The sequence below is a fragment of the Antrostomus carolinensis genome, unplaced genomic scaffold (assembly GCF_000700745.2).
Source record: "Antrostomus carolinensis isolate BGI_N321 unplaced genomic scaffold, ASM70074v2 scaffold5387, whole genome shotgun sequence".
Lineage (NCBI taxonomy): Eukaryota > Metazoa > Chordata > Aves > Caprimulgiformes > Caprimulgidae > Antrostomus > Antrostomus carolinensis.
Window position 1 is genome coordinate 51089 of NW_010325237.1, and position 17747 is coordinate 68835.

A 17747-nucleotide genomic window follows, 5' to 3' on the forward strand; every position below is an offset into this window, starting at 1 on the left:
ATCTGTTCCGGATCATTATAAGTAAACATGCCTAGAGTAATGAGTTGGTATTAAATTTGTAGTTTCAGCAGTCTCCCAAGAAGATCTTATGGAGAGAGACATCGTTGCTTTAGGTATAGCACAACAAAGAGTCTTGTTTCCTTTGGCAGATCTTAACAAAAGGTATTTGTTGACCACTGGTATGAGATCCACAAAAGGGTTTTCGTTCATGATATGAAAGTGATCAGTGGAGTGTGGTGGTAGCTTCACTTAATGCCTCATCACATTTACAGGCTGCTTCACAATCTGGCAAGGTTTGAACGCATTTTACTTCATTATCAGTAATAAATGTTGGTAAAACTTAAGTCTTTGTGTACCATAGTTTTCCTGGTTCAAAAGTAAAAAAGAAATTAAGAGTATAAATTGCAACTACCTATTTGATACTGGATGATCAGTAAAGTCACTATAAGTTTAGATATGGACAAAAAGCAATCCTACTATCCAAATAAGGAAATGGTTTACACTTCACTAACAGAGAAGCTGGCTAATAAAATCTGTCCTTGTGCTAGCATCTGTATGTATATGAGAAATAGATATTCCTGCCATTCTAATCTGTTTACAAACAAAAATAGTGCTGTCACATGGGAAGACTTAACCTCATTGCTTAGAAATGATGCTATATAGAACCTACACACTGAAGAAAAGAAAATATGAGATACTCATAGTTTGTGCCTGGTGCCTCAGGCAATCTTTGTTATTGGCAGATAAACTATCTGAAATACCTGAAAATGCATATAACATATTAGGGGACGGAAGGGGAGAAGCAGTCCATAAAGCCTTTTGCTCACTATCTAAGGTCTGCTATGCAGTCCTCTTGACAGACGCTATGATTAAACCAATAACCTAGTCTGGCATCTGATGATAAGAAGATGGAGTTCCATTTCCTATACTGTAGCAATAATTGCAATTAAAAAAACCTTTCCAAAGGTGTGTGCTCCTTAGCTGATGTCTGTTCTTCTCATGTGTTACTGGAAGTTGATATATGATCAAGACTATTAAGACACCGGAAAGCAAATGGCAGCATTGGAATATGCTCCTTTTCGTGCTCCTGCTACTAAACATGGCTAAGATTGTCCTGTTGCTTAAAGACTCACAGGTGTGGTCTGTTTTTAGTAATGTGCAGTACTTGTTTTTAATGCCTCACTATACCTAGAATACAAGACTGACGTATAATTGAGAGGCTCACCTGCAGAATTTTTGTTTTCCTATTCTGGAAACAACTATACAGTCAAGCTGTATCTTTAAAGAAAAGCACCCTGAGATGCTGTAGTTCACACTGATGCTCAGATACTTCTCTGCTCTACACTAGCATCTTCCTCTCCGGACTCACATCGGCCTCAATTGCAATGCTGAATTGGACCTAATTGCTGTACCTGAAGACAGTGGCAAAGGTCTGATCCAAGTGAGACAGCTGCAGGATTTGGACACTTACTGAGTGAAGCGAGCCCATTTTTACTATATTAAACTGAATGCTAACTCTGGCTGAGCAGTCATTGAATTATGTTGATGACGTTCTCAGTTTCCTCCTTTCCACTTTGTTTCATCTCATTCTTTTTCCATCAGCTATACATCTTCAATTTTTCAATATTTTGAGACACACACGATCATTTTAATAATTATACTCTTTTCTAATATAATATCAGAGGAGTTACAGCCACAAGTTTGCAGAGCAGATTACAACTTGTATTGGCCACATAAATTTAGCTCCCCTGGGTTACAGGATCTCAAATGCTGCAGTATTACAATTCTCAATATTTTTCCAGGACAACTAACATTTTAAAAGATATGCAAGTTGCTTTTTTAAAGAAAAGAAAGGCCAGTGGCACCTGTTTCTTTCTTTAGTGGTCTTTTATGAAAAAAAACATGTCCTTGATAGTCAGTAAAGCTGCTGAAGATTTGAATTACTGGCTAAGGTCATTTAAGGTCTCTTAATGGAAACAGACGTGACATATCCTTAACTTGGATGTCAGGACTTTGGTCCGAAAAATTGGGGAATTAATGAACTGTTGTCAGGAGGATCCAGGAGTGAATGGGACTTGCCAGTAGCAACCTTCAGGGAACTACTTTACACCTGCTGTTAATCATTCATAGACGCAGAACAGACTTCAGAACAGGTCTGAGCAGCTGGATGAAAGACATGATTTATTGACCTGTTTCCCCAGTCTTATTGAAGTGAGTTAAAAAGTAGTCCAGTGATTAACCCCTGTAAATGAACTAGTAGGGAAGCTGGTTATATTTGGACTTTTAGACAGAAATGAACGCATAAGAGTAGTTCTTAAGCCTTTGAGGGGACCCTTATATTCAGTTGCCTCCATTAACTTACTGATTGATCTCTTGTTCAATTTCCTGTTTCGGTGGAGTCCAGGAAGGTGATTGGCAATTTAGCAGCACTGATAAGTGCTGGCGATTTAGAACATAGGACTGCAATGTTAATAACTGTTTAGACTTCTGTAGAACAAGTATAATGCTTGTTCTACAGAACAAATTGTAGTACATTGTAGAACATTTTAATGTTCTACAATTTAATCTTGGATTCTTCAGGAATTGTTAGATATGTATTATGGGTCCCATAATTCAGGGATTTTTGATTTTTCAGTGTGAAGACAATCAGTAGAAAATTAAAAAAACTTTGTGAGGGTAACTTCAGAATACATTAAAATGACATATAAATTGTAACTCCACCCAACTTCAGAGTTATTTCTGCTCATCAAAGGCAAATTTATTCAATTGTATGAAGGCAGAGTTCAAGTTATGTATTTCCCTCAAGACTCGGAGACCTCCTAATTTAAGATAAGGTGATATATGTATACTGCAAAGCAGTTATAAGGTATCAGTAGCATATCTATTATTTTTCAATCAATGTAAGTGATAAAGTTTGAGTGGAGACAAAATATATAGGTACAAGCTAAGTCTGCTTTGATCAATAACTGACTGAGATTGATTGACACTGATCCATAAAGTCATTAATATAAACTCTTGTCAGCTATTTATATATTGTTCTCCTGAGCTTATGTTGTGAAATGCATGAAGGAAACATCTAAAAAAACCCATAACTTTCCCATTTTCTGCTGCAGTCATCTTAATGGTGTCTTTTACAGGCACATTTTGATGAGGTCTTTATAAACTATCAAAAATGAGAGTATGTAGAGAGTACACCTGCACTCTGCTTGTCCTATTTTATTTCTGTTGCCTTCTGTCATAAATCTGAGAGAGAAAGGAACGTAGATGAGCGTACTGCCTAACACATCCATCTTGTTCAAATCATCACTGGCAGGGTTATCAAAGTCATCTGTGTGCATGCTGCTTGTTGCAAACAACTAACTGAACAACACTATCACTAGTGCAGTAAGTGTTTCCATCTTGTCCTAACAGCTGACCAACAGTTCTCCAGAAAATGGCTTATACCCTAGGGAACAGCTGGGGAGGAAACATTCATGGCCAAAAAGAAGAAACCAGTATTTATCACTACAGCTTCTGTAGCTGCAGGCACTGTCCTTTTATCCAGTGGGGCACTAATCCAAACGTTCATTTATCTGGTGGCTGTGGCTTCCAGCAAGATGAGCTCAGATGGACTGGATGCCATTTAGTGCTGCCTCCCACTCCTCCCAAGGGTCAGCTCTGCTTTCCTACAGGCACTGCGCCCTTTGGCGGGAGTTAGCCGATACAGCACTATTGCTGCTGACAGACCCATGGAAGCTGCTGCCACGATGCTTTCTTCTGGGATGAAATATTTCCTCTCCATCTGGAGCCTGCACACCTGATGAGCATGCTGCTGATGTTTGTTACTGCTTATCATCACCTTAACATTTCCAGTGGGATTCTCGTCTTCCAGTGACATTTACACTTCCTTCTGAAGTGGCTTTGTAGTTGTAGATACTCAGGTGGGTTGCACTGATGCCTCAGCTAACCTCTGCCAAAACAAGATAAATGCATGAGGAATGTAGTTGGTCTTGTGCCTAAAAAAGTGACTTCCAAGGCCAGAATTGTCTCCACAGGCTCATGAGGAAAGCCTGCTTCACAGAACAGATTTCTTCCTGCCCCATGCACACACTTACTGCCTTGCTTTGCTAACACCCTTCGCTTATTCTGTCCTTTCTCACATTTGCTCTGTTTTCATTAATTGTGATTAAAGTTGTCTTCTATCATTCACCTTCCGTATTTCTCATGGACTAAAGGCTTTTCTTTCTTATGCTTTCCAGTCTCCTCTGACATCGTCCACTGAGCAGCATTGTGGGTAGATCTCCAGGCAGTCTCAAGATCTGTTTGGCATGAAAACACTGAATACCAGTCTGTGTTGGTGGTAGCATTATATGCTGATGGATGAAATTTGCGAACCTTATTTTCTCATCATAGAGAGGATGTTATCCTTACCTTTCACTCCAATTACTGCATGCTCTACTGCACAGTGAATTTTTCCAAAGGTAATTAGATGTTCAAATGGAAAAGCCTACATAACTTTTTGAAGGAAATTATTTATTAACTTGTGCCTGTTTCTGGCCAGTAAGACACTGAAGGAAGTTTCGCAAAGAGAAAATGTAGTAGACTTACTGTAACATCAAAGCATCTTTTATTGTAAGAGATAGAATTTAAGATGCACTGTAGTGTCATTTTGGATTAGACTATTTTGATTTTCTGAAGGGAAAAAAAATAAATGCATTTCAAGAGACTTATTCTAGCCAGATGGGATTTCCAAAGCCATGTGGAAGTGCTGAGTGCTCACTTCCGTCAGATGCTGAGTTCCTGTCAAAGCTGCTTTGAAAGTGCTGTCTGTTCATCCTGCCTGCACTGAAGAAATTAGCCCAAAGGGCCTCTCTTTTCCCTGGAAGCTAGAACAGTCCAAAAAGAGTTTCTAAACAAGCTGATTATTTCACTAATTACTACAAAAGTACCATGGAAAGATGGCAACAAGGTGCTTCTGAGAGAGTTGCTTTTTATTCTTGAGGAGTTTTGAGACAGACAAATGTATCCCAATTGTGTGGACTGCTTTTTGATATGTTTGACTTCAAGCACATGATTTATTTACAGTAAGCACTGGAATATGTTACTGAGCCATGGTATTCAAAAGAATGCCCTTGTTAAGGAGCAGTGTCTTTATTTATTTTTTTTTAATAAAAATTAAATATCCTTTTACTTGTGAGAGATCACTGATTTTTCAGAGAGGAAACTGAAAGTGATTGTAGTTCATCTAAGATCGCTTTCTGAAAAGTATCAGTACCAATGGGGAAGAAAAATCTTGCAAAGGATTCTTGGCTAATGGTTTCACAGATGTGCTTAAGTGAACACTTGTTTCTGCATCTGCTTGTATGAACCTTCCCACCCTCGAGTGTGAGAAGCAGCTATTCTGCATTACCACCACTTAGTGGGTACTTAAGCGCCTGGTCTGTAGTCTTTGATTTGTAACCTACTATGTTATTGAAATAGGCATCGAGAAAAGGGGAGACATGCATGAATAAGTAAACAGCCTGCCAAACCAAAGCTTTGTACACATGTATTCAGTGTAAATGTAGCTGGGACCACCACAAGTGTCCTGTGGGTACATTATTTATTTGGATTTAAATGTGCGCTCTGTTTGGCTTTCCTGCCTCACAGGACCTGCCAGCTGGTTTGCTAAGTGTGCAGAGCTGTGAACACAGCTAGTTGAAATCCCATTTGACTTGCACTTCTCATTTAAGTAAGGAAATGACATGATATTTTGTTTCTCTCAGCAATGGAAGGATTTCCCTGCCTTGAAGGAGATTTGCTATAGTAAGTGTTACTTGCATGTAGAGATTAGATAAACAACTGTATCATCCTGCTTTGATACTTGATTGGTTCCAGGATAAAGCTCTTCTCTCTCTGAGCAGAGGCTACCAGCAGACTCATGCTTATGGACTGACCCAGGTTTGTCTCTGAATTGAAGTGTGGAGTTCCACCCATGCATACCAGAGCAGAAATATGCCCAGGAGTCTATAGTGATACAATTCAGGGACCAGTCATTGGCTTCTAGGGTAGGCTATGCATTTTATGCAGGAACAAACAGTATGAAGGTAAGACAAGAAAATTTAAGTTTAAGGATGCTCTTTGAAAGTACCAGAACACTGTGATGTGCTTTGTACAAGTGAAGCCGATTCTGTAAAGCTTTTCAGAAACAGTATGAAACAAAAACAGTTTAAATGCTGGCCTGGTCTTATCAGAGGCTGGAAGCAGAACGATGCCTGAGCTTCCAGCACACTACCTGGAAAGACAATTAAACATATGCATCAGAACAAGATTTTATTATGGTTCAGAGATACTTGTCATTGGGGGAAAAAAAAGGAGGAGTGGGGGGGAGAGTGTCTTTGCTGAATCAAGGCTGAACTTGATATTGTTCTTGCCTTCCACTGGAAAGGAAAACCTACAGAAATTATTTTCATTAATTTGCTGAAGAGTTAGTGCTTACAATGTTCTTATGCTATTGAGATAATCTTCTGAACAGTAGCTGTTGGGGAAAATCATGTCCTGACTGTCATGGTCATATCTTTTGAGACAGCTTTTGGGTTCCTTCTGTTCAAGAAATTTCAGTCATAGCAAAACACAACTCTTCACTATCTACCTCTAACCCCCACTGTACAGAAAAAAAACCAACCCAAAACAAACCAAACCAAACAAAGGAACAAACAAAAAAACCCACCAAACCTAGCAGAAAGACTAACGGTAATTTATACTGAGGACTGAAGTTGTCTGGCTGAATCTTTTGAGCTACTTTATTTTAACTGTAGAGTATGTGTTTGTTTCAAAATGAATTGCATTTTTATTGAAAAAAAAATTTGCTTGCAACTGTTCCTAGCAAATATAAAGAGAGTGGACTGTGGAAGCTCTAGATTTGATCTTCTGAGTTGCAGTACTTGAAAAACTACAGGGGCCATTTCTTTTTAATTTTTTTCTTCTAATCTGTGCTTAGAGACCAAAGTAAATTGACCTAATTTTCTTTCCTCTACTGATTTTTTTTTTTTTTTTTTACGGAGAGCATTAGCAACTGCATACTAGGCTTTCATTTTTGTACAACTATAAATGTTTTCAAGCACTAGTAAGGTCTGTAAAACTTCAAAACTACCTCCTTACTCATAATCCTTCCCCAGTACTATAGCATATGTACACACAAATGCCATTCCAAATTCTGCAAGACTTCGGACTGAATCATGCTTTCAGACTTTTTTAGTGAAGCAGACATTTTAATAAAAACACTTTGACATTGACCTGGCTTTAATCCAGACTGTAACACATTTTAGTTTTTTCATTATCAAGATGTAAGAAAAATGGCAATTTCAGAATATTTATGCAGTTAGCGACATAAAATAGATAAATAAGCTTGGAGGAATTTTTATATTCTGTACAAAAAAAGTCAAGCCTTCATTGTGTTCTTAGACCTTTGCATTTTAAGGTTTATTTTTAAAAGTAACTAATCTCGGCAATTTACAATAACTACTTGGGGTCTTAGAATTATTCTCTATAATGCTTTTTCTTCTTCTTCTTGCAATAATAGCATCTGTTCAATAACTATTGAGAGATGGATTAAGGAGTGAAGGGAGCATAGTAATTTCCTTTTATAGATCTATTTATCTATCAGATTTACATAAATTTGATAGTTATATTTATTCTTCAATTTTGCTTTAAACTAGTAAGTAATGTTCTTAATGTATGGTATTATTATTCCTAATGTATGGTACAAGACATATAAGAAAAATAGGTTTGTTTCTTCAGTGAGTGACCCACACAGGAAAAGTCTACCTCTAGTACCAAATTTTTTACTTACTATGTCAGTTTAATGATCCTGTGGTGACAGCATTAGCATCTGGCTCCCAAATGCTTTGGCTGCCCAGTTCCACAGAGGGTCAGAGCGGAGAGCTCCAAGAGCAAGCCAACCACTAGTTTCTCAGCCGTAGCAGGGCTTATCTTTCATTTGGCTTCAGGCCTTTTTCAGCACATTCAGAGTTCACAATTTTGCCTGATAAAATATAGCCCCCAAACCAGTATTTCTGAACCTTTTAAAATTCAAAAGATGCCTTAGCATTTCTAAAATAAAGGACATGTCATCTATACAGTGCTGCTGTAGCAGCTTCCTTTATCAACTTCTGCAAATTTTGGCTCAACTTTGAGTATTTTAAAAAGCTGTTCTTGTCTTGCATGCTTGAATACAGATATGTATGTGGTGTTGGGTTTAGGGCCTTGTATTTACAGATGTTTTCTGAACTGCACTCGGGTGCTTTTCTGGATCACAAAAAGTGAAAAACAAATATTTGGAAGCCCTCAGAAATGCAAAACCTGTGCTTTTCCTAATTCTTTCATATATAAATCTATTAATATTTTTGGAAAATTGTATTGTGTCTGCACTTCAGGATCCGGCTGTTCCTTGACTCTTAATTAAACTAATGAAATTATAAGCTATTACTTAGTACTGCAGAAGTGATCTGTTTTGCTCCTTCAGCACCACTGTGCTTCACAGCAACTTTGAATATGTGTTAATCTATTTATCTAGACCAGATTGCTTACTACAAGTAAAAATAAGTGAAGTTTTAATTTGACTGCTTTTCCATTTTACAAAGTTGAAATGTGAATAAAAAGATATTAGAGAAGACTACAGAATAAAGATACTGCTGGAATCAGTAGCCAACACCATAAGCACACCAGTCTACATGATACTGAACCCTTACTTAAAGCTTCCCTGACTTGAGGACACACATTACCTTATTGACTTGCATCCCTTCTGAAGAACAGAGTAAAAGAAGGTTTAATGCCTCTATTACAGCTGTTTCTTATGTGAAGCATGCTGAGAGAGCACCTAGATTTTCCATGGAATATTGGCCTTTATGTGCGTGATTTAATAAGGTTTGCTTATAGTAAGCACAGAGCTAGTTACACTTTATCTTTTGCATCGGAAATAATTCAAAATGGATGGGTCAGGTAAGGTTTCTATATTATTTCTAATTTCATGAAACAGCTTTTGGCAAGACTCACAAAGAGTCCTTTCAGATGAGCTTTTTTTTATATAAAATCAAGACAATAAAGTGAGTGAACTAAATACATGATTATCTCTTGTCAATAAGTAAAATGAAAGGAGAGAGAACATCTGTGAACACAGAAGAATTTAGATAATAGAGAATTGAACACATTTAACTTTGGAAGACTTGAACTGAATCTAAAGAGATGGGTCTTACTCTGCCAGTTGTCCTTTCTGTATTCATTCTATAATGAAAAATATATTGGATATTACTTTTCTATAGACAAAATGGTTTTAATTCTGTTGAATGTTAGAATAATTTAGCCCCTAAACAGCAAGAATATGCATCTTGCCACAAACACTGTATTTTGAAAACTGTCAGTAGAAAAGCACATTGGTTATAAATTATTTCACAACTACCTGAACTGAAGTTTTCATTTTAGATCCCAAAAAGCCTGCTTAGCAGAACAAGACATAAGTAGAGACTATTATTAAAATGTAGTTTTGCACAGTTTTGTCAACTCAGCTTTGACAAGAATGCTTACATGATAACCTAATCACTGGAAAGAAAATGTGATGGGATGTGTTTAAGTATATTCTGGACATTGTAAATATCATGAGTGGATTTTGAAAATCTGCTTTTAATTTGAGAGTACCGTGTTGTGCTTATTTGATAATCACTTTTGTTACTAATACTCATATTAATTAGTGGCATTTTGTGTTGTAGAGTTAATAGCAGATTCCAAGCCACCAGCTGCAAATGTGAAGTGAAAGGCCTCTAGGTGTTCCAGTATGTGGTGTGTTCCTTTATTCTTAGAGTAATGCTGGGACCATTCAGTTGGGAACCTCTGCTTCATCGGGTGTTTCAGTGGCACTCTCCTTTACAAAGTCTTCATCCTGTAACTCCAGTTCTGATGGTAGAAACTATGAACAGATTGAATTCCTGTCTCCAGTGGCATTCTCTTTGCATGTTCTTCCCCACCAGCCGACCCTGTGGCTTTTGGGTTTTCACAGCACTGACACCACAAGTCTCAGTCATAGAAAATTGTACACCTGGCTCAAAGGCTAAGCAGCTTCTAAAAATTATTAATTCATGTTTTTCTACTGGGGCCATTTTTTTAAGCTCTACAGAAAAAAGATTAAATTATCTCTTATTTTTCAAGGAAAGCAGAGATTGTGACATCTTGTGTAATACCAAGATCTAGATTTTTTTAGGAAAGAAGCAAGCCTAATGCTTGTGGTGAAACCTGGGAAGGAGCAACCCTGATTTTGAGCCCTCTGAGAGATCCAATTCCATGTGACAGAATGATTTGGTCTCTGTTGGAACTAGTCCTGTTGAGACTGTGTTGGAAAACTGCTCTCAGTCTTAAGTTTTCAGTCTAATTCTGACCTTAGATATACAAGCCCAGTTCCCATCAGTTTCTACTACACAGTTGTTGCTAATGTGAAAACTCCAGTCTTTTCAGCTTGGCTCGATGCTGTTTATACTCAGTCTCAAACCCTAGAAATTACTTAGAAGAAAATAAAATTATCCATGTCTTATAATACTATCTGTATCCACTGGCTGTTTTATTTTTTTAAAGGGCACTGTGGTGGGTTGACCTTGGCTGAATGCCACATGTCCACCAAGCCGCTCTATCTCCCCTGTCCTCAGCAGGATGGGGAGGGGAGAAAATAAGGTGGAAAAAAACCCAAACTTGTGGGTTGAGACAAAGGCAGTTTAATAGAAGCAGAGCAAAGCTGCATGCACAGAAGCAAAAGAAGAACAAAATATTTATTCTTTACTTCCCATCATCAGGTGATGTCTGCCACTTCCTGGGAAGCAGAGCTTCAGTGCATGTAGTGGTTGTTGTGGAGGACAAACGCTGTAAATAGTGAATGCCCTCCCTTCCCCCTCCATTCTTTCAGTTTTTATTTCTGAGCAGATGTCATATGGTATGGAATATCCCTTCGGTCAGTTTGGGTCAGCTGTCCTGGCTGTGTCCCCTCCTGAGACCTTCTCCATCCCCAGGCTACTGCAGGGGGTGGAAAATGTTGGAGAGCCAGCCTTGGTGCTGTGCGAGCACTGCTCAGCAGTAACCAAAACACTGGTGTGTTGTCAGCACCTTTCTAGCTACTAATACAAAACACAGCACTCTGAGGGCTGCTGTGGGGAAAATTAACTCCATCTCAGCCAGACCCAATACAGGCATGAGAGGGACAGCCCTGACCATTGAGGTTAACTCTCCTCCTTCTCGGCTTAGTCCAGTAACTGGGAAAAAAGCAAACAAACCTCTGGTTATGGGCAAAAATTTGAAAAGGCTGGTTACCAGTAATGGTATAATTACTTTCTGCTTCAGTTTTAGTGGAAGGGAAGAGGTGTGCAGTTTTGCAGGAAGCCAGTGCTCCATAATTCAGGGCTTCAAGTCCTCATGCCAAAGTTGGCAAGAGTTTTCAGATCCACACTTCTGATTTGGGATCAACTCTTATGATAAGCTGAAATTCTTTTCACTACCTCTTTGCAGTTCATCAGATTTTATTAATTCATGCTTACTTCAATGAGTGACTTGACACCTTTAAAGTACATATGGGAAACATTTTTTCTAACAAACACTCTCCTTGTGTTAAGTTACCCTGAAGGGCTCCCCTTCCATCCATGGTCACTCCATTGGCACCAGGGGTTGTGGCAGATACAAACCTCCTAGATGAAGTGAAATGCTGGAGCCCTATGCCTGATGGTGGGTCATGGGGAGGATAAAGGTTAATACCTCAATGTGGACTTGGGGATGGACATATTCTCCATCTCACCTACATCTCCATTCAGACTGCTAACCCAAAGCGTGCTGGTTTATTTTAGCTGCCTTTTTATTTAGATAATTTGCCTTAGTACAAAAAGAAAAAATATTGTTAAAGATTGGTTCCTACTAACTTGAACTGGAGCTACTCTGGATAATTTTTGCTTCATTTTAACACAAAGAAGTTTTCAATGTTCCATTCCCATCACTGATAAAGAAAGCCAAGTTGAACTTAAAAAATATAATGGACTTCATAACGATTTGAAATTAGTTAAAACTACCAATTTCTACCAATTGAAGTATATCAATTAATGTAGGGAACATGACGAATTATTTGAGATAAAGTTAACATGACAAGCTACTGAAACTAACCTGTTTTATCTTGCACTTCACTGGTAGCAAAAAATAATTATGGACTAAATCTGTAAGAAAATTGCGATCCACCTAATGATTTTAAAATAAAATTTACCTTTGAAAAAAAAACACAGTCTGTTTCTCACACATAGCTTCCCAATTCTACCTACTGCTGCTTCTAATGGACCAACAAATGAGATATTCCTTAGAAGAGAGAATATTTGAGTTACACTTGACAGGTTTTATTTTGTTATGGAGACAGAGGTATTTTTATATATATGTATATGCTCTGCAAGAATGACAATGTATAGCATACTGTCTGCTCATTTCTACTCTTTCCTTTTTTATCACCAGTAGAGACTGAGGTTTGTAATTTTCCTCAGTGCTCTAACTGAATTTCTTATATGTTTACATTTTTTTCCCTAAGTCTTAGGAACAGAGCCCATAGACAGAACTGAGTGGTCAGCAAATCCACATATTCAAGGGAACAAAAAAGACTAAGTATAACATTGGTAACTGGTTTTAATACCTGACAAATCTGTCCAGAGAATGGCTGAGGATCCATATACACTCATGTAAATGAAAGAGCTTATTTGCATTGAGATGAGCCTCATAAACCTATTTTCTCTAGAGTCTTTATAACACAGTTGCATCCTTAACTTCTCTGACTCAATACCATTTTTGACTCATTGTTTATTCAACTAAGAAATCTTCTTATGAGCACTGTTTGGGGCTTTAAGCATAAAATAAATGAAAAAATACTGTTACTCTATTCTTCTGTCTTTATATTCACTGAAAGACCCAGAGATCTGTGATATCATTTTTTCTGTGACTCCTCTGTGTGCTTCTGTACAGAGAGCACAAAATGTTTGTCATCAATAGTTACATTTTTGAAAAATGTCCTCATTTCACTGTGCTCCAGTGTCAACACCCAAACCAGTCACTTAAGTATGTTCAGCCAGGGGTTCCTTATGCTGCCTTCATGGTGCTTTCTGGTCAGACTGTGTATCTGTCTTACTCCAGACAGCTGCGACTGGACTAACCTGTCCCAGAGGTTTTGGGGTTTCTTTTGGGTTTGGGGTTTTTTTTATTTTCCTTTTTTTTTTTTTTTTTCTGAACTGATCTGTACATATGCTCTCAGGCAACGCTGTTCTTGCAGCTACCTTTCTGCTGGACTGACCATGCTGCCAGCAGATCTCTTCCTGAGGTGCCACACCAAAGCTGTAACCACTTATGAAAATTTCAGTAATTAAGGACTGGGCCATTTCTTCTCTTTTCCTTAGTCTACAAAAAGCCTTTTCTTAGGTCTGTGGCCATTGCCAGGCTGCATGTTCACAACAATCAGGTTCTTGGTTCCCATTTAACTTACAGTGAATCATCTCTGGGGATGAGCTGTTGCCTGTATTTCTAGTTTGTTTTTTACAAAATGTTAACCTTGAATTTTTTTTTTTTTTTTCCAAAATAACATTTGGTATGATCAAGAAAAAGCTAAATCTTTCCACTGGGGTTAAAAAAAAAAAATTACCTTGTTTTCTCATTTGCACTCAGAGATTAAATCCTAGTAACTTTGAGTGACTGTAGGACCAAGGGATTGAGCTAGAAGAGTTTCTGATAGAAACATAGGGAGCTGAAAAAAGGTAGAGTAGCAACTTATGAGCTCTCTCCCTGTAGCCCTTATTACAAGGGGTAAGGGGTAAGCCAATTCCCATCAGAGAGAAACTGCAGTAGTGAACAGACAAGTCTCCACTGAAAATCATAGAGTCATAGAATGTATTGGATTGGAAGGCACCTCCAAAGGTCATCTAGTCCAACCTCCCTGCAGTAAGCAGGGACATGCCCTTTAGTAGAGCAGGTTGTTCAGGGCCCCGTCAAGCCTGATCCTGAGTATCTCCAGGGACGGGGCCTCCACTACCTCTCTGGGAAACCTGTTCCAATGATCCACCACCCTCATATTGAAGAACTTTTTCCTAATATCCAACCTAAATCTACCCTTTTCTAGTTTAAAACCATTACCCCTCGTCCTATTGCTACATGCCGTTTTGAACAGTTCTTGCCCAGCTTTCTTATAGGCACCTTTCAGGTACTGGAAGGCCGCTATATGGTCCCCCCAGAGCCTTCTCTTCTCCAGCTGAACAACCTCAACTCTCTCAGCCTCACAGGAGAGGTACTCCAGCACTTTGATCATTTTTTGTGGCCCTCCTCTGGAAACGCTCCAACGGGTACAGGTCCTTCTTGTGTTGAGGGCTCCAAAACTGGACGCAGTATTCCAGGTGAGGTCTCACCAGAGCAGAGTAGAGGGGCAGAATCACCTCTCTCAATCTGCTGGCCACACTTCTTCTGATGCAGCCCAGGATGTGGTCGGCCTTCCAGGCTGCAGATGCATGTTGGTGACTCATGTCCAGCTTTTCATTCACTACTACCCCTAAGTCCTTTTCCTTAGGGCTGGTTTCCAGCACATCATCTCCTAGTCTATATTGATAACAAGGATTGTCCCAATCCAGATGCAGGACCCTGCACTTGGTCAAAGAAGGAATAATGTGCCAATAATTTGTATTAGTGTTAAATGCACCCCTAAATCTCAGATGTTTATAAAAACCTATGAATCTTTCAAGGCTTATGAATCATGATTTTCATGAGTTATGAATCATCATTTGATAAGAAAACAATCACCTAGAGGTGCCAAAAACAATTTATCAAAGCATAATAATAAAGGGGATGGAAACACATAAGATAACAAACATTTAGAGCTAAAGTGCGATTAATTTGAATGTTTATGGCTAATAAACCACCCTCTTAAGTACTGTACTTCTAATTTGTATTGTTTTCATGGGATTTAGTATGTGGTATTTGAGATAATTGTACAGTAGCTTGCTAATTAAAGAAAATTAGCAATTGGCGACCATGGCATAGGTAACAATGTTTGAATTACACATAAAATACATTGTTAAACAATCTGAGATTTTTTTTCACTTGTTGAAAAATGCTGTCATATCACAACTAGCAGTTAATATTTCTCTTTGCACAATGCTACTTGAGACTGTGGGACCACAGCATTCTAGCCACAGCTGGCTGCAAATGCAGGCAGAAAATCCCAGAGCTAAAGAAATAATCTATAATGAAGAACTCATTCCACAAATGAATGGAACATGATAATCAAGATTCTTACTAATTTAATCATTCTTTAATTATAATGGATTTGAGGAGGGAGGCGTTCCATGTTTTAACCGTTCAGGTTCACTGACAGCAAAGTCTTCCCTGCAATTTCTCATCATTTAAAGTACTTGGATTAGTTGTTGCTGCAGAGATCAGATCTATAAATGCAAACTCTTCAGCTACAAATGTTCACCACAGGAGAAAGTCAAAATTAGCTTTGAAAGTACTAGTACGTAAGCTCTGCAATTTCATTTTTCATGAACATGACACAATTAAAATTTAATTATTCACATGTTAGTTGAAAGTTAGCAGAAAAAAGCTGGTAGTTTGAATTTTAATGTAAATGCATAGTCACAGGACTTTGTGTTATTCATTCTCCTCTGAAAAATAAATTTAGTCAACATTACATCTTTATATTGCTATAACTCAAGCTGGTCCCATGGTAATACAGGCTGTTGAATATTTTACAAGATTTCGTTTCTAGAAGTCACCGATAAAGATCCAGGTCATATGCCAAACATGTAATCTTCCTGGACAGCAAAAATACTATATGTGACTCTGTTCTGCCCCATGCTGCCAGAAACAAGATTAGGAAAATAACCAATGTTGAATAAAATCACCAGCTCTGGTGTGGGGATACCTCACCCCTTGGGTTCCCTTTATCTGGCAGCTATGGGGCATGGGACTGGGGACAAGCACCCAGGGATGGGGCCAAGGCTGGAGCTCTCCAGGGCTGCTACTGGTGCAGCTGCAGCCTTGGCTATATTGAATCATGGCTTGAGGCACCAAGGAAAGAGAAAGGTAAAATAAACATTTCCCTAGGAGTGTAAGCAGTGAGCATCCTGTAGTTGGTTATGAAAGGAGAAAGGAAAACACAGACAACTGGTAATGATCTCTGGTGAATTACCTGTGTCCTCCCAGAAACTGGTACTTTGGCATCACGTTGCACGAGGTTTTATGAGTGTGCTAGCTCACACCAGCCCCTGCTGGAGCCGAAAGGCAGGTTATGCAGAGTCACTGATCTTTCCTTTCTCTTCTCCCATGCTGATAACCTAATGTAGAAGTGTTTTTTTGCTGTGTTTTATGCTATACTGTGCTCTCCTTCTTCTCTCCCTGAATACTCTGGATAATATAAAATTAACTTCATGCCACGAGATGCAAAATAGTAATGACGCAACACGGTTAAAAATCACACCATAGACTTAGACAGACAATCAGCTACCAGCACCAAATTGCACTGAATTGCAGTTTAATTTCAGTCTGAATGTCAAAAAAGACAGATTCTTTAAAGACTGTGGGCAAGCTGCAGCTTTGCCATTTGTCTCAGTGTGAGTATTACCCTGGAACAAGTCAGGAAACAGGCTGTAATGTGAGCCACTGTTCTTTCATTGATTACTTTCTCTGACTCCTAAGTGTGCATGGCAGAGAGGAAGGGAGGGAGAGTAAATTCAATGCATTGGTTTTGTGCAAAACCTAGGGCTGGATTGTTCTATGCTGTTTGCACTCTTCACAAGTTGGTTGGACCCTGCTCCTCTCAGTCTGACATCTCTGGTCTGAGAGACCTCAGCAGCAGTGACTTCTTCCCTTTGCTTCTTGAGGAGTGACGTGTTAGAAAAATGCTTCATAGAGACAAGGGAAGGGGACTGCTGCTACATCAAGGCTGATATATGCCTAAGGTTAGACCCCTGTGCTAATTACCACAGCTTTGGCATCCATCTATTCCCTCCCTCACTCTGCTTACCCTGACCAAAATGCCAAGGGAGTCTAGGTCAGCAGACACTTTTGTTTCCTTCTCATCTGCCCAGGATATATCTGATCTACCCATGTCAAAAAGGGAAGAGAGGGTTTCATACCTCTGGTCCACTGTGCAACTCAAGGCTGTGCAACAAGCTAGCTTCAGATGAATAAAGGAAAGAAGTAATTTCTTGCATGTGTCCAGACTGGCTGGCCAGCTGACTGAGTGCTGGCAGCGTGTCTCTCCTCAGGCAGCCTGCTGACAACCTGACACACATCAGCCTCATTTTCTGCATGAGTCCCCCTTGTTAGAAAAAGGAAAAGAGCATTTGAAGGCTCCTTGTTGGGCTCACAGCTGGATTTGGGAGCCAGACAATAAGTTACCTGGAGCTGACATGGCAGTGTTTGACATGGCATCACTTCTTAGGAGAGCTCACATCCCAGACAGGAACAGAAGAAAGAAACAACAGCATTTTCATGGTGCTGTATTTCTGGCTTCTGTTCAGTGAGTCTGATCCTGGATAGGAATAAACAGCTCACCCTATGGTCCACCATGGGCTGAACACCATGGGTTCTTCTCACTCTGGCTTGTGTCTTCAGTGGGAGATGACGTTGAGGAAAATACAAGATCGAGACCAAAATAAAGAAGCATGAGCATAGCAATTACTAAACAGAATAATAACTAGTAATACTGTGTTTATATTCACTAATAACTCCAGCAGTAGCCACAAGAATGC